General features: G+C 43.1%; 1 protein-coding gene across 3 annotated transcripts in view; it reads left to right on the plus strand.

Annotated features, from left to right (window-relative positions):
- ripor1 (RHO family interacting cell polarization regulator 1) overlaps positions 1 to 24,703 on the plus strand; it is a 143,552-nt gene that overhangs the window by 36,776 nt on the left and 82,073 nt on the right. Inside the window, exon 1 of one of the 3 annotated variants that reach the window (XM_062962017.1) lies at positions 7,062 to 7,214. The exons of the other annotated variants lie outside the window; for them this stretch is intronic. The gene's annotated coding sequence lies outside the window, so the exon portion shown is untranslated. Of the gene's footprint in view, positions 1 to 7,061; positions 7,215 to 24,703 lie in introns of those variants that run through there. 3 annotated transcript variants of the gene reach the window in all.

Here is a 24,703-nt window from a genome sequence, read left to right on the forward strand (position 1 = left end):
TGTTGAGAAGGTTCCAGGAAGCCTGGAACGACCTGTGCTCTCCAGAACAAAGTTAATGTTTATCCAGCCAGAGTGACCACTCTGCAGGGATTTGGCCCTCCAGGACAACGGAGAAAGGACATTCCCCATGTGCATGAAAGGCAGCAATGCCACTCTGTGTGTTGGTGAAGGTGCCTTACCTTCGTAGGTGTGTTGTTGTCCATGAAGTGGCAACCCTAAGCCTGCAAAAAACATGTTAGGATTTTTTGGAGAATGGGTGTGTGGACTGAGCGTTACTTTTTCCCAGTCTCTGCATTATCCTCTGCATTGATTCTCGTGTCAGTTGAGCCAAGATAGTCATGGAGAGGGATTTATAGCTTTGCAGAATTTCATACCTGAAAAATACAGAAGCTGGCCCTTGATGTGAAGTCACAGGAATTGAGGAAAGGTTCTAATCCTCGTGGTTGCAGAAGACTTCAGACGTTTTTGATGTCATTTCTTGTGGGCTGGTAGATAGAAAAGAAAAACAATGTTGGCCTCCAACTGTTCTCAGAACCATTTCAGTTGTTAGGAAAACAGCAGAAAACACAATACAGTTTTTATTTGAGCAAGACTAGAGATAGTTTTCATACGAATACAGACTTACAGACCAAGAATACTTGTGCAAAATAGATATCTCTTCTGTTGATTTACAAAACACAAAGTACGGGATCTGACATTTTTGCTTGATGATTTTTTTTTTGTGGCACATCATGTTCTTTGCTTCAATTCTTAAAATGTGGTAAGGGGAAACACAGGTTTGGCAAGTTGCCAAATACTAATCTCTACCTCATAGTGATGTTCTGATGTAGTTCAGCCTTTGTGTAAACACAATTTGCAAATGCTATTAGTTTTGGCTGCATTGATATTAGAGGAGGCGTGTATCTGCATAATTTAGTCTTTTAATTTGCATTATGTGGCCTTTTTCTTATATATGCCTAGGTTGCTCAGGGCTATTATAACTATTGCTTTGTCTACCGGAAGATTTTAATGCAAGCTGAGTTGGCATGGCATCCAGCAGCTCACACCTTTCTCCTATTTAAGGCTTTACTTTTTTCTCATGTGACAATGGAAGAGAATTCTTACAGCAGAGGTGATGAATCTTTGACCATCCAGATGTTTTCATCTACAGCTTCCATCAACCCACTTAACCTAACCAGCGATATGAGATTAGGGGTAGTTATAGTTGAAGACATCTGGAGGGGGCGAAAGGTTTATAGACGTCTGTCTGGCAATGTGGGTTTCCCATGTCACTAGGATAGAAGAAATTGCTGTGTATCAGGTTTACCCACTTAATCCATTCTTGTTTGCTCTGTTGGGCTTTAGATCTCCAAAGGGTCTTGCATCACTTTCCATTGCCTCTCACTTGCTCCTCTCTTGCAATAAAGTGGTCCCTCTGTATTTGCAGCTTTGAGTTTTGCAGCTTTGATTATTCATGCTCTCTCTAGTAATCTCTAGATTAGGGGTCCCCAAACTTTTTAAACGGGGCCAGTTCACAATCCTTCGAACTGTTGGAGGGCCGGACTATAGTTGGCCACCGAGCAATAATAATGAATAACAACAACAACAACAACAACAACAACAACAACAACAATAAAAAAGAGGGTTGGAAGAGACCCTTTGGGCCATTGAGTCCAGTCCCCTTTTGCTTTGTGCACCGAAAGCACAAGCAAAGCACCCCTGACAGATGGCCACCCAGTCTCAATGTTAATAATAATAATAATAATATATTAATAATAATAAAGAGGGTTGGAAGAGACCCCTTGGGCCATTTAGTCCAACCCCCTTCTGCCTCTGTGCACCAAAAGCACAAGCAAAGCATCCCTGACAGATGGCCACCCAGGCTCAATGTTAATAATAATAATAATAATAATAATAATAATAATAATAATAATAATAATAATAATGGTTGTAAGAGAAGAAGAGACCCCTTGGGTCATTTAGCCCGACCCCCTTCTGCCCTTGTGCTGTGGGGGGCGGATAAATAGCTTCGATGGGCCGCATCCGGCCCCCGGGCCTTAGTTTGGGGACCCCTGCTCTACATCCTCCAATGTGATTGTGTAGTCAACTTCCGGCAGTCAGGCTGGAGGACCTCTCTGGGCATCTTTAGGTCCTCCCATGAGCCACATTTTAGGCTTAGCATTGACTAGCTAACTTATCGAACCCTTTCCTTGTCCTCAGATTTGAAGGGACCTGCTAAATGCAAAAAGAGAACAGCTTTGATGACGCTGTACCCATGCCCACAAACTCCAGCTGCCACCATTTATACACAGGAACAGTGGGTACACTATGGGCTCCTCCAGAAATAGTGCAGTCACAGATTTAAGCAGTCAGTTGCTCAAGCTGTCAGTGTAACTTTGCTTATGTTTCAGAGAGAATTTAAAAAGTCGGAGGAGAGATGAATCATAAGAATTATCTTCCTATCTTATTTCATAAGCAGGTTTGGCTGCATGTATACCTCCTCCACTAAAGAGCTCAGGAGTATGTTGCTCTGTTCCTCTTTACTGTGCCTTCACAACAATCCCAGGAGATAGGCCAGGCTGAAAGACTGGGGTATCCAGTGAATTCAATGGACCAGTGACGACTTGAACCTGGGTATCCCAAGTCTCAATCCAGCAGTCTAAACGCTATGCCATGCCCTGGTTCCAGATCACAAATCAATTCGTATATCTCCATACTATGGTGGCTCTCCTATCATTGGTGATCCCTCGTGGATGTGTAGGAATGTCTTTCAGAAGTAGAGTCTTGGCCAGGGGTCCTCAAACTTTTTAAGCCGAGGGCCGGTCCACACTCCTTCTGACTGTTGAGGGGCCGGATTATCATTTGAAAAAAAAATACAATCAAATTCTGATGCACACTGCATATGTCTTATTTGTAGTGCAAAAACAACAACAACAACAACAACAACAACAATGAAAGAACAATACAATATTTAAAAATAAAAACAATTTTAACCAACATACATTTATCAGGATTTCAATGGGAAGTGTGGTCCTGCTTCTGGCCAATGAGATAGTCAAGTTAATTAGGGTTGTTGTTGTTGTTGTTGTTGTTGTTGTTGTTGTGTGCCTTCAAGTCATTTCAGACTTTGGGCAAGCCTAAGTCTAAAATTTATTTATTTATTTATTTATTTATTATTTACTGCATTTATTTACTACATTTGTATCACACCCTTCTCACCCCAAAGGGGACTCAGAGTGGCTTACAAATTATATGTACATACAATATATTATATTATTAGCATAGCACAATATTAGCATTATATATTACTATATTGAATTATACCACTATACTGTAATATTATTAGTAATATTATATGTAATATAGAATATATAATTAATATTATTATATGGTATTATTATTAGTGTTATATTGTATTACATTATAATATTATTATCAATATTATCTGTATATACAATATATTATATTATAAAACCGAGGGCGGTGGCCAGGTAAATGACCTTGGAGGGCCGCATCCGGCCCCCGGGCCTTAGCTGGGGACCCCTGGTCTTGGCGTTGGGTCCTTAAGTGACCAATTCTAGATCCACATGGTCTGTCAGAATGAAGACATCGATTTCCAAATGGAAGGATTGGAAAAATCCTGCAAATCTTTTGGAAAGAAGACAGTAGGACAAACATCAGTCTCCTGGAAGAAGAAGCAAAGGCCACCAGCATTGAAACAATGATCCTCTGCCAACCACTTTGCTGGAACAAATGCCACGTTGTCTGAAGTCCCAGAGATCACCGTATTTCAAAGCATTTACTTCATTCTCGGCTTAAGAATGAAAAACGGAATGTAGGTAGACAGGAAGAGAAATTTAAAGATGAGCTTAAAGATAACCTTTAAAATGTGGAAGAAACACCAAGAACTGGGAAACCCTGGCCTTCGAGCATTTTAACTGGAGATTGGCCATTACCAACAGTGCTATGGATTTTGAAGAGACACAAATGGAGGTTGAAAGGGAGAAATGTGACCGCCTTCCATCTGAAAATGTATGTCCTCCATGTGAAAGACCATATAGATCCAGAACAGGTCTCTACAGCAGTAGTTCTCAACATGTGGTTCCCCAGATGTTTTGGTCTTCAACTCCCAGAAATCCTAACAGCTGGTAAACTAGGGACCCACAGGTTGAGAACCATTTTTTTTCGTGTCAGGAGCAACCAGAGTTGCTTCTGAAGTGAGAGAATTGGCTGTCTGCAAGGACGTTGCCCAGGGGACGCCTGGATGTTTTGATGTTTTTTCCATCCTTGTGGGAGGCTTCTCTCATGTCCCCGCATGGAGCTGGAGCTGATAGAGGGAGCTCATCCACACTCTCCCCGGGTGGGATTCAAACCTGGCAGCCTTCAAGTCAGCAACCCAACCTTCAAGTCACAAGGCTTTTATCCCCTAGGCCACCGGAGGCTTCCTACCGACTGTTAGGAATTGTGGAAGTTGAAGTCCAAAACACCTGGAGGGCCGAAGTTTGCCCATGTCTGTTATAGAGTCCATCAACAGGTGTAGGTTTAAGGCATCCTGTGATTATTCTACATGTTTCATTGTTATATTCACCTGCTTCGCATGAAAAGACTTGTGCCAAACAGGGTAGGCATATTCAGCAGTTGAGTAAGACAAGGCCAAGGCTGATGTTCTTATTAATTTTGGGTCTGCACCCCATGTTCTATTAGTAAGTTTCTGCAGGATGTTATTGCATGCAGCTGTTTTGTGCTTGGTGTTCACACAGTGTTTCTTAAATGTGTTGTCAAAGGCTTTCATGCCCGGAATCACTGGGTTGTTGTGAGTTTTCCGGTCTGTATGGCCATGTTCTAGAAGCATTCTCTCCTGACGTTTGCCCACATTTATGGCAGGCATCCTCAGTGTGTTTGGGTGCTGTGGTTGGTGGTTCATAGGTAGACTTGTCCACAGATGCATGGAATACGGTAGACTCCTCTGAGGTTGTGAGGTACAGTAGAGTCTCACTTATCCAAGCTTCTGGATTATCCAAGCCATTTTTGTAGTCAATGTTTTCAATATATCATGATATTTTGCTGCTAAATTCGTAAATACAGTAATTACAACATAACATTACTGCGTATTGAACTACTTTTTCTGTCAAATTTGTTGTATAACATGAAGTTGTGGATTTCAATGGCTTCTCTGTGTAGTCTGACATGATAGTTGTTAGAATGGTCCAGCATTTCTGTGTTCTCAAATAATATCCTGTGTCCAGCATGTGGAGAACTTCAACAGAAAGGAAGAAACCATGAAAATGAACAAAATCTGGCTACCAGTATTAAAAAACTCTAAAAATCAAAACAATAGATGGGAACCAACACTCTGAGGACACAGGACAGCTAATGACTGAACAAAGGATGCCCCCAGGCAAGAGACAAAAACCTTTCCAACGCTAATTAGGGTGATTAACTGAAACATTAATGTTGGCTTCCCAGTGACAAAGGACTCTTGCCACACCCTGGACTCTACACAGATATATATTCTTTCCTTTCCTTACTCATACCTCACAACCTCTGAGGATGCCTGCCATAGATGTGGGCGAAACATCAGGAGAGAATACTTTAGCCCCTGTTTTTAACTATTTTATGCCGTGTGCTGACTTTTATAACTGTTTATTGATGTTATGTTTTTATTGATGCGACATTGTTTTATTGTCGATCTTTGTTTTATTGTTTTATTGCTGTTATTGTATTGTTGTCGGGCATGGCCCCATGTAAGCCGCTCCGAGTCCCTCCGGGGAGATGGGGCAGGATATAAAAATAAAGTTATTATTATTACTAGCTTTGCCCGGCCACGCGTTGCTGTGGCTTATGGGAATCCTTTGTTGGCCAGGTGGAATAGCAGTGAATAGCCTTGCAGTCTCAAAGCCTGGCCATTTTCTGGAGTAGCTGGAGCTGTTTGTTGTATGAACGTAGAGGCATGGATGAGGGGTTGTGCTGCCAAGTTTAGTGTTTCTGGGATGTGTAGTTTTGTTGTTTTGTCCTAGGCCGAAATTTCATTACCCTTTTATATATATAGACTAGCTTTGGCCGGCCATGCGTTGCCGTGGCTTATGGGAATCCTTTGTCGGCCAGGTGGAATAGCAGTGAATAGCCTTGCAGTCTCAAAGCCTGGCCGTTTTCTGAAGTAGCTGGAGCTTTTTGTTGTATGAACGTAGAGGCATGGATGAGGGGTTGTGCTGCCAGGTTTAGTGTTTCTGGGATGTGTAGTTTTGTTGTTTTGTCCTAGGCCGAAATTTCATTCCCCTTTTACAGTAGAGTCTCACTTATCCAATATAAATGGGCTAGCAGAACGTTGGATAAGCAAATATGTTGGATAATAAGGAGGGATTAAACAAGCCTATTAAACATCAAATTAGGTTATGATTTTACAAATTAAGCACCAAAACATCATGTTATACAACAAATTTGACAGAAAAAGTAGTTCAATACGCAGTAATGCTATGTAGTAATTACTTTATTTACGAATTTAGTACCAAAATATCAAGATGTATTGAAAACATTGACTACAAAAATGTGTTGGATAATCCAGAACGTTGGATAAGTGAGACTCTACTGTATATATATATATATAGATTACTTCTGGAATATGGCCACACAGCCCGAAAGACATACAACAACCCTGTGATCCCGGCCATGAAAGCCTTCGACAACACAAAGTTTATGCAGTTTGTGCAGCCCGAAAGACATACAACAACCCTTTGTGCAGTTTAATAAACTTTTCCCACGATTTTATGATGGACGCAATTAGGAAATGACATTTTTAACCCAGGGACAACAATTGTGCTCCATAGTGCAGTGGGTCCATTTCCAGGAATCCCAATGGACAGGCAGGGAAGACAATGAATGCCCTGGGTTTCAATCTTGAGATGCAAGTTGATAGAAAGGAAGACCAGTCGGTCTAAACTTGGCCAAACTCTGCGCCTTGCCGATCTGCCCTGATGCCTCCTGTCTGGCTCTCAGTCTGGACTGAATGGCTGGGTCTTGAGCGTGGCGTGGATGGCGAAGAGGAGGAGGAGGAGGAGGAGGCGCTTCCCGGCCGCTTCCTGCCCCATCACATGGCTTCGGAGGGTTTCCATGGAAAGGCCGGGGGGAGAGGAGAGGAGGGCGGGCTCCGGAGCAAGCGGCGCCGCGGCGACGACGACAAGAGCTCCCGGCTCGGGTCTCTGTCCCTGGGAAGCGGACAAAGGACGGCGCCCGGACATGTAAGTGCCCCGCGGAGAGAGGCCGGGGCTCGGCTGCTTTGGCAAGGGGAAAGCGGAGGAAGAGTGGGCTGCTGGAGCCTGGGGCCCCTGGGTCCCTTCTCGAAGGAAGCAGCCTTCTCTCTCCCCTTTGTGCCTTTTGCCAGAGCCCAGGAGAGAGAGCGCCTTGTGCTCAGTGCTGGATTGTTTGGATTGTTTGTGTTTTGCCCTCCTAGGCTACAGCCTTTCTTCCCTTCCCCTTCCCTTCCCCTTCTTTCCTTGTACTTCCCTTTCCGTTCTTTCCCTTTTTTTATTTCCTTTTCCTTTCCTTCTTTTGCCTTCCCTTTCCTTCCTTCCTTTGTGCTCACTGTCTTCAAAGGTATAGGCAATCATTGCCCTGTACTCTTGGAAGCAAAACAACCAGCAGTTTTATGCACGAATTTTAGACTCACGTCCTGTGTTTTATTCTCTGCCCTGTGTATTTAATATGTATTTTGTAGAAATACGTCTAATGTTGTTGTTGTTACCCTGTTTCCTTGAAAATAAGACATCCCCAGAAAATAAGACCTAGTAGAGGTTTTGCTGAATTGCTAAATATAAGGCCTCCCTCGAAAGTAAGACCGAGTAAGGTTTTTGTTTGGAAGCATGGATCGGTAAATGTACAGACCATAGATTGTTGTACATGGAAATAAAGGTAGTAACAAGAAATAATACTAATAATATAATAATAACTTTGGACCACCCCCCCCCCCCCCCCCCCGTGGCGGAGTGTGTAAAAGCACTGAGCTGGAGACTGAAAGGTCCCAGGTTCAAACCCCGGGAGCAGCGGGAGCGGCCGCTGTTAGCTCCAACTCCTGCCAACCTAGCAGTTCGAAAACATGCCAATGTGAGTAGATCAATAGGTACCGCTCCGGTGGGAAGGTAACGGCGCTCCATGCAGTCATGCCGGCCACATGATCTTGGAGGTGACTCTACGGACAACGCCGGCTCTTGGGCTTAGAAATGGAGATGAGCACCAACCCCCAGAGTCAGACATGACTGGACAACGTCAGTGGAAAACCTTTACCTTTACTTAATAATAACTTTATTCTTGTATCCCACCTCCATCTCCCAGAAGGGACTCAGGGCAACTTACACAGGGATAAGCCCAACAACAACATAAATTTACATAGAAACAGAAATTTAAAACAGTAATTTTAAAACAGTATAGCAATAAAATATAATATAAAAATTCTTGAAAGGATTCACAGTTTGGTTATGCTGTTTTGTAATGATAACTACTGTACAGTAGATAATAAATTAGCATTTTTAAAAATTCAACCATAAATGTGAATTTGTCTTTGTGGAAAAATAAGACATCCCCTGAAAATAAGACCTAGCGCATCTTTGGGAGCAAAAATTAATATAAGACACTTGTCTTATTTTCAGGGAAACAGGATATCTTTGTGTTGTTGAAGGTTTTCATGGCCAGAATCACTGGGTTGCTATGAATTTTCCTGGCCAACCTAGCAGTTCGAAAACATGCAAATGTGAGTAGATCAATAGGTACCGCTCCGGCGGGAAGGTAACGGCACTCCATGCAGTCATGGCAGCCACATGACCTTAGAGGTGTCTATGGACAACGCCGGCTCTTCGGCTTAGAAATGGATTTGAGCACCAACACCTAGAGTCAGACATAACTGGACTTAATGTCAGGGGAAACCTTTACCTTTACCTATGGCCATGTTCTAGAAGCATTCTCTCCTGACATTTCGCCCACATCTATGGCAGGCATCCTCAGAGTTGTGAGGTATATTGGAAACTAGGCAGGGAGGTTTATATATCTGTAGAAGATCCAGGGTGGGAGAAAAATTCTTGTATGCTTGAGAAAAGTGTGAATGATGCAATTAATCACCTTGATTGGCATTGACAAGCCTTTCCGCTTCAAGGCCTGGCTGCTTCCTGCCCAGGGGAGGTGTTAGCTGGCCCTGATTGTTTCCTGTCTAGAATTCCCCTGTCTTCTGAGTGTTGTTCATTATTTACTGTCCTGATTTTAGAGTAGCCAGATTTTGTTCATTTTCATGGTTTCTTCCTTTCTGTCAAAATTGTCCACATATTTGTGGATTTCAGTGGCTTCACTGCAGTTTGACATAGCGGTTGTTAGCGTGGTCCAACATTTCTGTGTTCAATAATATACTCTGTCCAGGTTGGTTCATTGAGTGCTCTGCTATGGCTGACTTCTCTGGTTGAGTTAGTCTGCAGTGCCTTTCATGTTCCTTGATTCATATTTGGACAATGCTGCCTTTGGTGGTTCCTATGTAGACTTGTCCACAGCTGCATGGGATATGGTAGATTCTTGCAGAGGTGAGAGGATCCTTCTTGTCCTTTGCTGAATATAGCATGTGTTGGATTTTCTTAGGCGATCTGTAGATAGTTTGTAGGTTGTGTTTCTTCATCAGCTTCCCTATGCGGTCAGTGATTCCCTTGATGTATGGTAAGGACACTTTTCCTCTGCCTGGATCTTTGCCTTTACTCTCATGGCTTGTTCTTATGTATATCTGTGGATCTTCCACTTGCCTAGTTTCCAACAGATCTCAACAGCCTCTGAGGGTGCCTTCCATAGATGTGGGTGAAATGTCAGGAGATAATGCTTCTGAAACATGGCCATACAGACCAGAAAACTCACAGCAACCTATTATTATTATTATTATTATTATTATTATTATTATTATTATTATATAAACCAACATGTATATAACATTACAGTACCCATGCACATTAGGTCCAAGTGTCTGGAATTCATCTCTGAATATCGGGCTCTTCCCAAGGGCTTAGGATATTAGATGTATTTTCGTATAATGTGCACAGTTCTGAGAAGTTCAGCCTTCTGCCGCATGTGGGTTGATGTTATGTCCAAATTAAGGGTTTTCAAGTGCTTTTTGAGGTTTCTTGGAATGCCTCCAAGAGTACCAACCCACTATTGTTACCACCCTTTTGCTATAGTCATCCAATTTCAATTGGTAAGTCCTGGTATTTAGTGAACTTCTCTGCTCTTTGTCCTCTACTCTACTTTATCCTGATACTACTACTATTGTTATTATTATTGACACAACGACAGTCTGACACAGCAAACAAGATAGATATGCTGGATTTCGTATCACAAAATCACAAGTCGAGCACTTCCCAAGCGTTTAGGACTGTGATGTATTTTCGGATGATGCGCGCAGATCCCAGTAGGGTGGCCTTTTGCAGTTGGCAGATCATAATTTTGTAAATGCCTATTGTTTCCAAATGCCGGCTGAGATCTTTTGGCACGGCACCCAATGTGCCGATCACCACTGGGACCACCTGTACTGTTTTCTGACAGAGTCGATCTTGAGGTCCTGATAGCGGCTGAGTTTTTCCTGTTGTTTTTCATCAATTCCACTGTCACCTGGTATGGCGACATCAATAATCCAAACCTTTTTCTTTTCCACAACTGTGATGTCTGGTGTGTTGTGTTCCAGAACTTTGTCAGTCTGGATTCGAAAGTCCTACAGTTGTTGTTGTTATTATTATTATTATTATTATTTTATTATGACACAGCAAACAAAATAGATATGCTGGATTTCGTATCACAAAATCACAAGTTGAACACTTCCCAAGTGTCTAGGACTGTGTGATGTATTTTCGGATGATGCGTGCAGATCCCAGTAAGGTGGCCTTTTGCAGTTGGCAGATCGTAATTTTGTCAATGTCTATTTGTTTCCAAATGCCGGCTGAGATCTTTTGGCACGGCACCCAGTGTACCCATCACCGCCGGGACCACCTGCACTGGTTTCTGCCAGAGTCTTTGCAGTTCAATCTTGAGGTCCTGATAGCGGCTGAGTTTTTCCTGTTGTTTTTCGTCAATGCGACTGTCACCTGGGATGGCAACATCAATGATCAATGAACATCTATTATTATTATTATTATTATTATTATTATTATTATTATTATTATTATTATTATTATGATGTCTTAAGGCCCATCTTGCCCTCAATTGAATATTTTTTTCTAGTGTGTGGTTTTGCTTTTGTGGCTCCTCTGTTTGGACACGGTTTCCGCTTCGCCAACAAGCAACACACTTTTCAATACTCATCTTCTTGGTTCGCTTCAGCCCCATCTGCACTGCCATATCACGTTAAATTGCGTTATGGAACTGCATGATACAGTGTAGATGGGCCCTTCTCCCTTTTTGACTTGCTGTTGTGATGGGAAATGGGCAAAACAGCGGGTTCCTCTTGTGTCCTCCTGAGAGGTTTCATGGCCAGCATGGCGATTTGAACTCTGATGAGTCAGATGTTTGTTCATGTTGTTTTAGGTCAAGGCATTTGGAAATGACATTTCCTCTCTTCTCCTCCTTCTCTTCCATTTCCTCTTGTCTGCCGCTGTCTCTAGAGAAGGGTGTTCAGAGGAGAGATGGTTGTTTACCCAAAGGCCCTCCTGTTATGAGTTTCAATCCTGGTTGAAATCTATAGCAATGTTCAGGAGCTATGTTCAGCATGATATCAATGTGCTCGCAGGGCTTTTTTTGTTTTGGTTTGTTTTTTTAGCTTAACAATAACTTATTGGATTTCTGTGAGTTTTCCAGGCTGTATGGCCATGTTCCAGAAGTATTTTTACTTGATGTTTTGCCCACATCTACGTATGGCAGGCATCCTCAGTGTGTTTGGGTGCTGTGTTTGGTGGTCCATAGGTAGACTTGTACACATATGCATGGTATACGGTAGACTTCTGCAGAAGTGAGAGGATCCCTCTTGTTCTTTGCTGAACAGAGAATTTGTTGGATTTTCTTAGTGGGTCAAACACGAATCAAGGAACACGAAAGGCACTGCAGACTAACTCAATGAGAGAAGTCAGCCTTAGCAGAGCACTTGATGAACCAACCTGAACACAGGATATTATTGGAGAACACAGAAATGCTGGACCACCCTAACAACCATCATCTCAGACTACACAGAGAATCCATTGAAATCCACTAGCATTTGGACAATTTCAACAGAAAGAAGGAAACAATGAAAAGGAACAAATCTGGCTACCAGTATTAAATAAACGCTAGAATCAGGACAGTAAATAAAGAGCAACACTTGAAAAACAGGGAAATTCCAGACAGGAGACAATCAGGGCCAGCTAACACCTCCCAACAAAGGACTCGCTCAGGCAGGAAGCAACCAGGCTTTGAAGCTGCAAGGCTATTCAATGCTAATCAAGGTGGTCCATTGCAACATTAATACTTGCCTCAAACAGACAGGAGTTCTTTCTCTCACCATGGACCTTATTCCACAGATATATAAATCCCACTTGCCTAGTTTCCAACAGACCTCACAACCTCTCAGGATGCCTGCCATAGATGTGGGCAAAATGTCAGAAGAGAATGCTTCTGGAACATGGCTAGACAGCCCGGAAAACTTGCTTAAGTGGCTGAGGGGGAAAAGAAAAGGCTATTAGGAATGGTGGGAGTTGAAGTCCAAAACACATGGAGGGCTGAAGTTTGCCCATGCCTGAAGTAGGCTGTGAGCCAACGGCAATGTTGTATGCTCCTAGCGATATCAAGTTAAACATGTACAAAACATTCTGAGCCGTGTTCCAAAATATCCTGACATGTTCTGCTAATAAGATAACAGCTGGAACACTGGGATGCGGGAGTCAAAAATGAGAGCGACATACATAATTTGGAAATAATGCTTGCTTCTTATTATTGGTCAGTTTGTATGACTGTCATACAATGGCTACCCTTGCTTGTTTTTGTAACAGTTCTATACAGATGTGGTTTGTTTGCTTGTTTGGGGTCCAAGCCAGAGTGTCCACATAGTGCTTGCATTGTTGAATAATCACATCAGTATTTAATTCTGTTTTAATGTTTATTTATTTTGGGGTTTTAAAGTGTATGGAATTGTGTTGTCCAAGGCTTTCATGGCCGTAATCAGTGATCACTGGGTTGCTGTGAGTTTTCCAGGCTGTATGGCCATGTTCCAGAAGCATTCTCTCCTGACGTTTCGCCCACATCGATGGTCGGCAGCCTCAGAGGTTGTGAGGTCTGTTGGATTCCCCCCAGGCAGGAAGCAGCCAGGCTTTGAAGCTGCAAGGCCATTTAATGCCAATCAAGGTGATCACTGGCAACATTCACACTTGCCTTCAACAGACAAGAATTCTTTCTCTCACCCTGGACCTTATTCCACAGATATATAAACCCCACTTGACTTTTTTCCAACAGACCTCACAACCTCTGAGGATGCCTGCCATAGATGTGGGCAAAACGTGAGCAGGGAATGCTTCTGGAACATGGCCATACAACTGGGAAAACTCATAGCAACCCAGTACTGAATTCATTGTTTTGTAAGCTGCTTTGAGTCTCGTTTATGGAGAGAAAACGTGGGGTATAAATAAACATAACAACAACAACAGTTTGCTATCAAACAGCATTTATGAAGTATAGAGGATTTTTTAAAAATCCCATTCAGCTGCTATTAGGTTCCATTGATTCTGTTGCCTTCAAATAGATTGATCAATTCATAAACGAATTATATATTTCAGTATTATGAGTTAAGTGTCAGTTTAAAGTTAATATGTGCTGTGGATTGTGAGGCTGAATGAGTGGGTGGTAGTGGGAGGGTACAGATCTAATTACGGAGCAGCATGTCTGCTCAGATCCTCTTTTGCTGTTTCTGATTGTGGAAGGAATTAAAAGGATAGGCCTTGCTTTGTTCCCCAACTGGATTCTGCGAAAAAGACAGCTGTGGGGGAAGCGGAGGGGAGGGTTGGTTTGCCTGAGCAAATGTCTATTTCCAGCAAAAAAATAAAATCAGTTAACCGGTTCAGTCCCAAGTGACACTGGTTACAAAAGGAGGAGAGCTTGATGGAAGAGGAATTGTTGTCTTGTAGGAAAGAAATCATTTCTCCTATAACAGCTCTTAGCAGAGAAAGGCAGTTTTGTGTGTGTCGTCTTTGTTGATTCGTTGCAGTCTCCTTTGGAGAGCAACCTAATAGAGAGCGAGGGTTGAAAGGACCAAGAAACTGAGTGAGTGACAAAAGCACAAATACATAAATGCACACACTTCAGTTTGAAAAAAAGTTGTTTATTTTTATGTTTTAATAATGGCTTGACAGCCTTTTGTAAAACACCAGAAACAAAATCCAGGTTATTTACTGTGGGGGGGAAATTGGGATAAATAAAATGAAACTGAGGCATATGAATATGAAACTCCTTTCATATTTTGGAGGGCGGAATGGGCGATTACTTGATTTAATGGTCTGCTTTTTGAAAATCCCTGGATATATATATATATATATATATATATATATATATATATATATATTTACAGTATTTATATTCCGCCCTTCTCACCCCGAAGGGGACTCAGGGCGGATTACAATGAACACATATATGGCAAACATTCAATGCCAACAGACAAACAACATATATAGACAGACACAGATGCATTTAACATTTTTTTCCAGCTTCACGATTCCGGCCACAGGGGGAGCTGTTGCTTCACTGTCCACTAGTGGCTGTACTTCCTCATTCCTTTCCTTGTGTTTTGCTGGCAGTTTTTATGATGTTGTAAATTAGTTAAATTAGCCTCCCGCATAAAGCGTACCTAAATTTCCCTACTTGACAGATGCAACTGTCTTTTGGGGCTGCATAGGTCAACAGCAAGCCCGGCTATTTAATGGTCGGGGGGCTTAACTCGACCCGGGCTTCGAACTCATGACCTCTCGGTCAGTAGTGATTTATTGCAGCTGGTTACTAGCCAGCTGCGCCACAGCTGAAAGTCAGCCTCTATCTGACGTTGAAAAGGTCTGAAAGCAGAACCCTTTGCCTTCTGTTTGTGTGTATAGCTTTAATCTGAATGCTCCAAGGAGGTTTGTCCCAACAATTTGGATAGCTACAAGTCTGGATGGATGCATGAGAGTGATTGTTTACATAGGATAACATGTACAGGTGAGTGTGAATAAAGCTATTACTGACCATTGGGCAGTAGGGATGATTGAAGTTTGGAGAACTGTGGCATATTGCTGAATTTAATAGCCAAAACAAACAGGAATGATAGATATTTAATGCAGTTTTGGGGAAAACAGTGTAACCAGGCAGACACCAAGATGATGTAGTTGAAACTATTTAATAGAGAAGGCCATCTGCTCTGACTCTTTGTTTCTTCTAAGGCGGCTTCTAAGGATTCTATTAGTGTCTCCCAATTAATGGGAGGTCTCTGGAATAATTAGGCTGCAGTCAGTTCCTGAGTCCTCAATAACAAACAAACAGTGCCAAGTGTTGGCTGATTATACCGAAGAGCCGGGTAGATTCTGCCAAATGGCAGCCTTATTAGCTGCATGCAATAATTGCAGCCAAGCTCTTTGTGGCCTGGGCTAGAATTAGAGGTGGATATTTATCCATGAAATGGGTTTCTGAGAAAGAAGGAGTAGAGTGTGTGTGTGTGCTTATGTGTGTGCTTATGTGCTAATGGTGGCATCCTTGAGGTCTGTTGGGATTTTCTCGGTTCACCCACACTTTTTCAATGAGCTGGTGGCGTTGTGTCAGCTTAGGTCCACCCTCTTTCAGCAGGGATCCCATCAGGTCCGCTGGCTTTGTTATTTTTTGTTGATTGATGGCGTTGCTGACTTCCTCCAAACTAGACAGTGCTGCAAGCTCATCCCTGGTTTGTTGTTGCAGGATTTGTGAGAAATGTGATGTGCCTTCAGGTCAGTTCTGACTTATGGTGACCCTAATGAAAATGTCTTATGGGGTTCATAGAATCATAGAATCATAGAATCATAGAATAGTAGAGTTGGAAGAGACTTCATGGGCCATCCAGTCCAACCCCCTGCCAAGAAGCAGGAAATTGCATTCAAAGCCCCCCCGACAGATGGCCATCCAGCCTCTGCTTAAAAGCCTCCAAAGAAGGAGCCTCCACCACAGTCCGGGGAAGAGAGTTCCACTGCCGAACAGCCCTCACTGTGAGGAAGTTTTCTTGGCAAGAGTTTGTCTTTGCCTTCCTCTGAAGTTTGTTCTTCAGTGTCATAGGCTAGATCTCTAATGCAGTTCCAGAACTCAGATCAACTGCATTATATGAATCTACACTGCTATATAATCCAGCTCAATACAGTAATTTGCATTCTGAAACTGCATTATAGGGCATTGTAGATTCAGCAAAAGTCCAACAGTCACATTCTGTTTCCTACTGGCAATAAATATTAAGGAGGTCTTACTTGTTGTATGTTTACCCACTCATATAATTACTACCCTGAAATTTAAGAGCCATCTTCCTGATGGTGGTGTGTAAGACGCTTTCCTGTGCAGCCATTACGTTCTATTCGTTTAACTCAATTTGTGCTTTCTGTTCTTTCCAGCGCATTAGTGACAATTTGGCTCATGCTGTCCTGTTGTCCCCAGTTCTTTTGCCAAGCAGGCATCTTGCTTTTGGCAGAACCAATGTTAATCAGTGTTGAAGAGTTTGTGAAGGCCCAGTAAGCTCACGAGTTGGGAGTTGCAAAACCAGTTGTATAGAAGAATCAGAGCTCCCAGATTAGAACTGTAGGTCTTTTTGATGAGCAGGAGTGCGCTCTCGTGTTTCCAGAGCAGCTCTTACATTCAGTAAAATTGAAATGGATTTTCCTTGTAGCGAGCATTTGCCCTTGTAAATAAAACAATTTAAGGATGGTTTGATTTTGAAGGGCTGCTGAGGACTTTTAACTTTGCAAAAGGCCCAATTTTGATGTCATTGAAATCTAGAACAGCTCCTTGAATTTGGAGGCTAACTGTGGAAGTGTGGCTTTGGGGACTGTTAGGATAAGCACTTGTACTTTAAATGTTTCCAACCATAACATTCGCAAAGCCTGGCTTGAATCAGCACAGGGAGCAACAGGAAGACCAGATTGCATGGAACAGAATTGCATCAGTGTTGAATCAGGTTCAATTGCACTAATGAAGGAAAGTGGGATCCTAACAAAGTCAGTGCCTGGAAATAAAATCATATCTCAAAATCAGTACTAATCTCTGATGGATTCTGCACCGTGATGAGTCACAGCCTGAGTTTTTAAATAAAATGAATGAGGGGCTTTAGTCCAAAGGTTTCACCAAAGATGGAGTGATAGGGCTTTGCAGCAAATATTTAGGGGGGAAGCTTCTTTGGGGCTTCTGCTTTTCTCATTTGCTTGAGTGATGTTCTTGTTAAAACTTATTAAGAATGATTGGCTGGTGTGTGAAGCCAAATAGTCAGAACCTTATCATGATGTATATTTGCTCAACTGTGAAAAGTTTGTTCAACTGTCTTCGGTTTCATTGCCTGTGATGGGAAATGAGGATGGTTTGAATCTGATCAGTGTTCTGATGGGTCCTTTGAATGACTCCTGAATGTTTCAAGTTACTTTGGGTTACCGGTTCCATAATCTGTGGCTAGGCAAGTGGGAACTATGCCTGGAAGGAAAGGTTGCACTAAAAGCTCAAAACAAGACCGGCTTGGGGTCTGTGAGAATGACAGCTCAACAAATCTCAAGGAGATTAGAATGTGGAAAACAGTTTTATTGCCTCTTGAAGGCTTTCATGGCCAGAATCACTGGATTGCTGTGAGTTTTCCAGGCTGCATGGCCATATTCCAAAAGCATTCTCTCCTGACATTTCATCCACATCTATGGTAGGCATCCTCAGAGGTTGTGAGGTCTGTTAGAAACTAGGCAAGTGGGTTTATGTTCAGGGTGGGAGAAAGAACTCTTACCTGTTGAAGGCAACATGCTGTTGCAATTGGCCAGCATGATTAGCATTGAATAGCCTTGCAACTTCAAAGTCTTGCTGCTTCCTGCCTGGGAGAATCCTTTGTTGGGAGGTGTTAACTGGCCCAACATCTATGGCAGGCATCCTCAGAGGTTGTGAGGTCTGTTGGGCCAGCTAACACCTCCCAATAAAGGATTCTCTTGGGCAGGAAGCAGCCAGAATTTGAAGCTGCAAAGCTATTCAGTGCTAATCAAGGTGGCCAATTGCAACATTCACACTTACTTCCAACAGACAAGAGTTATTTCTCCCATCATGGACGTTCCACAGATATATAAGCTCACCTGCCAGGTTTCCAACAGACCTCACAACCTCTGAGGATGCCTGCCATAGAGGTGGGCAAAACATTAGGAGATAATGCTTCTGGAACATGGCCATACAGCCCGGAAAACTCACAGCAACCCAGATTTAGTGCCTTATTACTTCTGGGTATTCCTTTAAAACACTTACCCTCTGCTTTTCAGGTTTAAAGACTTCCAGAGAAGCTTTTGTCGTTTGCTATTTGCCATGATGTTTGACTTATAGTGACCCTATGAATGACAGACCTCTAGAAGCTCTGGTCATCTATTGTCCTGCTCAGCGCCATCCTTGATTGATTCAGGTCATCCATAGTATGCTCTTCCTCTTTTCTTACTGCCTTCCAATTGACCAAGAATTATTCATAAAAACAAGACAACCCAGCCCCTTCTCAGGCTTCCAGCCTTAAAAGAAATCATATACACAAAACGAAACAGAGGGGGGGGGGGGGACAAAACTTGAGACATGAGTTCTTAATGTTATAAAGTTAATATAATGGCTCGATTAAATAGAGCTCAGATGTTATATTGTAGTCAGATGATGTTAGTCATTTTATTGTGGCCTCTACTATTAAGCAGCTCAAGGCAAAGAAGAACCAATCATTGTTGATATGATAGTTGAGCTGATAAAGCACCCTTGCTTCTTGACTCTTTCTAAATAATACAGAATGTACAAGGAGAGGAAAAATTAAATGTGTCTCAGCTTTTCAAGACAGCATATTATTGTGCTCTTGAAGGCTTTCATGGCTGGAATACTGGGTTGTTATGAGTTTTCCGGGCTGTATGGCCATGTTTCAGAAGCATTCTCTCCTGATACTTCACCCACATCTGTGGTAGGCATCTTCCGAGGTTGTGAGGTCTGTTGTAAACTAGGCAAGTGAGGTTTATACCCTGTTTCCCTGAAAATAAGACATCTCCTGAAAATAAGACCTAGTAGAGGTTTTGCTGAATTGCTAAATATAAGGCTCCCCCGAAAGTAAGACCTAGCAAAGTTTTTGTTTGGGAGCATGCCCGCCAGAGCATGCTGGATCGATAAATGTACGTACCATAGATAGCTGTACATGGAAATAGTGGTAGTAATAAGAAATTCTTGATAGGATTCACAGTTTGGTCATTCTGGTTTGTGACAACTACTGAACAGTATATAATAAATGTTCATTTTTTTGGTTCAATAATAAATGTGAATTCTTCTTCATGGAAAAATTAGACATCCCCTGAAAATAAGACCTAGTACATCTTTGGGAGCAAAAATTAATATAAGACACTGTCTTATTTTCGGGAAAACAGGGTATATCTGTGGAATGCCCAGGGTGGGTGGGAGAAAGAACTTTTGTCCATTTGAGGCAAGTGTGAATGTTTCAGTTGGCCACCATTCAAAGTCTGGCTGCTTCCTGCCTGGAGGAATCCTTTGTTGGAAGGTATTAGCTGGCCCTGATTGGCCCAGACATACTTATTGTTATTTAGCGATTACAAAAATCCAGGGCCCATACTACTTCTGTGCATGGCTCAAGCCATCCCAGATTCCCCAGAAATATTTCCAAAGGAATTGGGTGAAAAATCGGCTGAAAATAGCCCACGCTGATGCACAACATCACAAAAACAAGGCGGTTTGGTTAGATATTTCCGTCTCCCCCTCTGCACTACCTCATGGCTGAATTTAGCAGAACATGAAATCAGGAGTGAAACGATGCCACTTCAGAACCAACAGGGATGTACCAGTGCGAACTGTGAAGGAGGAGAGCACAAAGATGGGAATTGGCCTCCATCTGCACAGTTGCGAATCCATGCTCTATGTAAAGAAAAGGAACCCATGAAAAGGGCATGAAAGAGCTGGTGGAGGTTAAAAGGCGGAGAGAGGTTATAGTGCTCTATGTTAACAAAAAATTGGGATAGAAATTGGGATTGAAAATTACTGTCTTCTAGTGTTGAGTCCCTTGCCTTGTGCTATTTCACTCTCTGCATTAGAGGTGGGATTTGTACAGCCCTCCAGATGTCGAACTGCAACTCCCGTCAGTCCCAGCCAACATATCCAATGCTGACGAATAAATGTGGTTCTTTTTGTTGTTGTTGCTGCTGCTGCTGCTGCTGCTGTTATTTCTTACCTGCCTCTATACTGTATAGTGAGCTTTCCAGTCCAAACCAAGGGCAGAATGCTGAGTGGAGATCATGCGAGTTGTATTCCAACTGATCCGAAGGAGAGCAGATAGAGGATGAATGCCTGGGTGTCGTTTTGGATTCGCAGCTGACAATGGAAGTTCAGGTCACTGCTGCTAGCAAACAGGCCTTTTTCCACCTACGACAAGCGAGGCAACTGGCACCCTATCTATCTGATGAGGCTCTGGCAACAGTCACCCATGCCACAGTCACGTCTAGGCTGGACTATTGCAACGCCCTGTCTGTTGGCCTTCCGATGTCCACGACCCGAAAGCTCCGTATTGTTTAGAATGCGGCAGCCAGGCTACTCACAAGAACACCCATGAAATGCCATATAACACCAGTGCTGCAGCATCTGCATTGGCTTCCAACTGATTACCGTGGTCTATACAAGATGCTAGTTCTGATCTTTAAAATTCTTTACGATGGGCCAGGGCCCATCGTACCTTAGGGACCGTCTCTCCTTCTCCCATCATCAGAGGTCGCAACGACCATCCCAACTTGACTTACTTTATGTACCGGGTCCTAGAGAAGTGCACTTGGAAAGGACCAGATGCAGAGCTCTTCCTATTTCTGCCCCTGCCTTATGGAATGCCTTGCCGCCCCATATAAGAGCCATGCGTGAGTTAGGGCCTTTTACCCTCGCACTCAAGACCTGGCTCTTTACTAGAGCTTTTAATCTATGTTAATTTTATCAATATTTGTATGTATGTATTTTTATCCTTTACAATTTTAAATCGCCTAGAGCATCTTGGATGGAGGGTGATTAATAAGTAATTAAATGATGATGAAATGATGATGATGATGATAGAGGATGAATGCATTAAAAGCTCAGAATAAGAGGCAAGCAGCTGAGGGGCGAGAGAAACTGAGGACTCTCCTCATTTTCTCATGAATAAAGTCTTTCTTACATTCACAGTGCAGTTCCCAAATGAAATGAAAGCTTTTAGCATCAAATGATGCTTCGGGAAGAAGTCTTTTTTGTGCAAGGGCTTCTATGGGATCGAGGAAGGGGAGTTCAGAGCCAAAAGGCATTCTCAGTCTAAAGCGTTGCCTCCAACTAAAAACTAGTTGGGAGGGGGCTGTGAGACGCAGAAGGAGCCCATTAACCTTTGTCGCATCTCTCGGGCGCAGGCTGCCTGCACACATGCGTCCCTGTGTCCTCCCGAAAGAGATGGCATTTCCTGCTTCAGTGCAAAGCAGTTCTCTGTGGCTGGTTGATGATGGAATAGATGAAAGTGCAGCATGAATAAAGTGAAGCTAATCAGTTGCCAGTCCAAGGTAGGCAAGCACAGGCTCAATACTTAGCCAAAAGAGGCTTTCAAAAAACCAAACCACCTGCTTCTTCAATGTTTTTGGGCCACCAACATCACAATACGGCACAGGTCGCCAGTAACTTTCTCATCAGTCAGCTTTTAGACTGAGCACATTAGATTGGCGTGCCAATAATACACCAGATGGCAGCCCATCATTCAGAAACATCATCAATCCCATCTAAGATGATCTAAACGCTCATCGTCACAACCAGGTCCCCGTTGCTTCGTTCAGGGGGACGAGGAAATCCCATCATGCAAGGGTCATTCCACCCAGATAACCCACTAGAGAACATTGTCATATAGACCAACACCTGTTTCCTTCACCCTGAAAAGCCACTGCCAGCAAAAGTGGGGGAAAGATACCAGCAAAGCAATGAATTCAGGGTTTCTCCAATAAAACTTTATTAAAGTTCCCGCCAAACACAACCCACCAATCACAACTGTAAAACATGATAACAAGGAATGTACAGTAGAGTCTCATTTATCCAACATAAACGGGCCAGCAGAACATTGGATAAGCAAAAGTGTTGGCTAATAAGGAGGGATTAAGGAAAAGCCTATTAAAGGTCAAATTACGTTATGATTTTACAAATTAAGCACCAAAACATTATGTTTTACAACAAATCAACAGAAAAATCAGTTCAATACATGGTAACATTATGTAGTAATTACTGTATTTACGAATTTAGCAGCAAAACATCGCAATGTATTCAAAACATTGACTACAAAACATTGGCTACTAAGAAACTGACTACAAATAAAGATAGAATTGCATAAAATGAACTTATAGTAACAATATTGTTGAATGTTAAATCTATAAAAAGTTCAGTCCTTGCTGCCTAGAGAAAGAGCCGTGGATACAGGTGGGAGGCAGATTGTGTTGGATAATCCAGAACGTTGGATAAGCGAAGGTTGGATAAGCAAGACTCTACTGTATGTAAGGTCAGTTGTAATTTTGAACCAATCAGAACAAAATCCATTGTTTTTAACAGACCATAGAATCCTGACAGCCACGAACGGAAGACATGTCAGATCTGGGGTTGTCTCTCTCCCCTGGTGTACTTTACTTAGGCGATCCCTCGTAGCTCGAGGACGATTGTCTTCCATCCTTGGTGTCTTGGGGTGGGTTCTTAGGTGGCTGAAGAGACCTATTCTTGACCCGCATATTCTCCCGCAATGAGGACATCGGTTTCCAGGTGGAAGGCGGTCCCGGTCGGGGTTAGCTTGACGCTCCTTCCTCTTGGCACGTTTCTCTCTTAAGCCCTCCGTTCGTGCCTCTTCAAACTCCGCAGCACTGCTGGTCACAGCTGACCTCCAATTAGAGCGCTCAAGGGCCAGGGCTTCCCAGTTCTCAGTGTCTATGCCACAGTTTTTAAGGTTGGCTTTGAGCCCATCTTTAAATCTCTTTTCCTGCCCACCAACATTCCATTTCCCATTCTTGTGTTCGGAGTAGAGTAACTGCTTTGGGAGACAGTGATCGGGCATTCGGACAACGTGGCCAGTCCAGCGGAGTTGATGGCGTAGGAGCATCACTTCAATGCTGGTGGTCTTTGCTTCTTCCAGCACGCTGGCATTTGTCCACCTGTCTTCCCAAGAGATTTGCAGGATTTTCCTGAGGCAACACTGATGGAAACGCTCTAGGAGTTTGGTGTGACGTCTGTAGACCGTCCACGTTTCGCAGGCGTAGAACAGGGTTGGGAGGACAATGGCTTTGTAAACAAGCACCTTGGTCTCTCTATGGATGTCCCGATCATCAAACACTCTCTGCTTCATACGGAAAAATGCTGCACTCGCAGAGCTCAGGCGGTGTTGTATTTCAGTGTCAATGTTGACTTTTGTGGAGAGGTGGCTGCCAAGGTAGCGGAAATGGTCAACGTTTTCTAATGTTACACCGTTAAGCTGTATTCCTGGAATTGCAGAGGGAGTAGCTGGTGCCTGTTGGAAGAGCACTTTGGTTTTCTCGATGTTCAGTGAGAGGCCGAGCTTCTCGTATGCTTCTGCGAAGGTGTTGAGAGTGGCTTGTAGGTCTTCTTCTGAATGCGCACAGACTACGTTGTTATCGGCATATTGGAGTTCTATAACAGATGTTGTGGTGACCTTGGTTTTGGCTTTCAGTCTGCTGAGGTTAAATAGCTTGCCATCTGTCCGATACATGATTTCCACTCCGGTGGGAAGCTTCCCATCAACAAGATGAAGTATCATAGCGATGAAGATGGAAAATAAGGTAAGGGCAATAACACATCCCTGCTTGACACCTGATTCCACCTTAAATGGGTCACTTTGGGAGCCGTTGCTGTCCAAGACTGTTGCCATCATGTCATTATGGAGGAGCCGAAGGATGTTCACAAATTTGTCAGGGAACCCGATTTTTTGGAGGATGGTCCAGAGAGTGCTGCGATTCACTGTGTCGAATGCCTTTGCAAGGTCAATGAATGCCATGTTGGTTTTGTTCCCTGCATTTTTCTTGGAGCTGTCGTGCAGTGAAGATCATGTCCACTGTTCCTCTGGAACAGTACCCCTGGTGTACTTCCTTGATCAATGAATCAAATAAACTCAACCTCTGATTCCAGCCTCATCTCTGCGTGTCTGGATTAGGAAACATTAGAGCCGGGACACCAGGGATGGACCCGAATTTGGACCACAGCTCCTATTAAGGGAATAATACACTACATTGAGCTGCAGTCGTTTGCAGCAATCATGAACTAAACTTGAGCCAGTCCTACTATTAATGAAAACGAAGCAACTGTGTCAGACAGCAAATCTCAGAGGGAGATTGCAACCAGCCCTTTCTATGCCATGTGAGGACAGAACTTTCTATGCCCCTTTGCATTAGCCTTTGACTCCCAGGGATCAAGAGGATGCGCTTCAGTCTCCTGCTTTGGTTCAGCCGCTCGTCTGGGGAACAGAGAATGGCAGGAAGGGAAGCGCATCCTGTGTCCGACCCAAAACAACAAGGAGCAGGTCCCTCCTCCACAACAATTA

This window comes from Anolis carolinensis, unplaced genomic scaffold, assembly GCF_035594765.1.
Source record: "Anolis carolinensis isolate JA03-04 unplaced genomic scaffold, rAnoCar3.1.pri scaffold_9, whole genome shotgun sequence".
Taxonomy (NCBI): domain Eukaryota; kingdom Metazoa; phylum Chordata; class Lepidosauria; order Squamata; family Dactyloidae; genus Anolis; species Anolis carolinensis.